Genomic DNA, 1409 nt, shown 5'->3' with positions numbered 1-1409 from the left:
TTTTTTTTGTGGCATATTTGCATTCTCAAATATATAATAAAGACATTTCCAAATGTCTTTATTATAAAAAACTATATTAAAAAAAATCTGAAGTATGTTGACACTGTAATACATCTAGTATTCAGTATGTACAAACATTAACTGTGTTTCTTAAATTTAAATGTAATAGCCACTTTTCGTGACTAAAACCTAAACCATTTTATTTCAATAAAGCATATTTTTAAAAAGCTATTTGTTCTTTATATAATAAAACACTACATTCAAGTGTACCCCAAAATGTGATGATCAATGTAAGGTAACACTGAGTGTCACTCTCAATAAAATGTCACTTTTAGGTGCAGAGACAAATTTGAGAAGGCAAAAGGTTCGCTGATTATTTATTGTGGTAAAGTAAAGTTTAGACCGAGAAAGACAACCAACGTTACCCACCAAGTTCTTCACAGTAAGTCATTATGTAACATGAGATTCGTGAGCACTTTGTTTCCTGTAATGCATGTGAGTATCTCTTTAATTCGTCCACTGAAGCTGCTGTACGGTCACTGTCATGAGTGAAACTCTTGAAGGAATAGCTGTTACAGAAAGGATGATACGTGTGGGCAGAGAAAAAGGAAGGTGCCTTATCCTGCTGACCTTTGACCCCGCCAGGAAACAAACGTGGATCCACGCCCACACACAATACACACGCATGCACACCTCCACACAATAGACGCACACGTCCCGTGCGCTGACACAGTGGAGTGAGTGAGGGCAGCTGGGCCAAAGTGTAGCTGTGTCTCGGTGCTCCTCCACTGTGAACAATTTCCAAAGCGCTGTCAGCAGGCGCCATATTAACCACATCAGATTCACTCAAATGCCCGACTGTCCCATGCTGTCTGATTCATCAACTTTCCACACTGTCAACCCAGGAGAGAAGAGAAGATAGAGAGACAGAAGGCGGGAGAGATGAAGGCGGCCGAGAGGAAAGATTCAAAGATGGTGAGGTGAGAGGACAGTCAGGAATAAGCTCAGAAGTGGAGAGCGGAGTGAACCAGAGGGGGAGGGATGTATTAAGATGAAAGAGGGATAATATATTTGTGTGTGTATATATATATATATATATATATATATATATATATATATATATATATATATAAAAGTAGGCACACAAGCAGAACACCAGTTCTCCTGTGCCTAACATGCCAAGCTGTTGCTCGAGGAGGAAAACAACGGTGCAAACCAAGCCAATAACCCGGAACGCTGAGTGTTGCACAGATGGGGAAACATACTCAGTCTCTCCCTTTCCATTTCTCCCAGTGTGAAAGAGCCACAAAAACACTTGAGGTGGTGTTTTGTGTGGAAGTGCTGGCCGGATCTCATTTCATTTCGCTCCCTCTCCTTTTCCTCGGAAGGATGTAACGTGGTGTAATGCA

Source organism: Clinocottus analis, unplaced genomic scaffold, assembly GCF_023055335.1.
Source record: "Clinocottus analis isolate CAN_PGR_092001 unplaced genomic scaffold, fCliAna1.0.p SCAF_5, whole genome shotgun sequence".
Classification (NCBI taxonomy): domain Eukaryota; kingdom Metazoa; phylum Chordata; class Actinopteri; order Perciformes; family Cottidae; genus Clinocottus; species Clinocottus analis.
The sequence above is the reverse complement of the archived record's forward strand: the minus strand, read 5'-3'. Positions refer to the sequence as shown.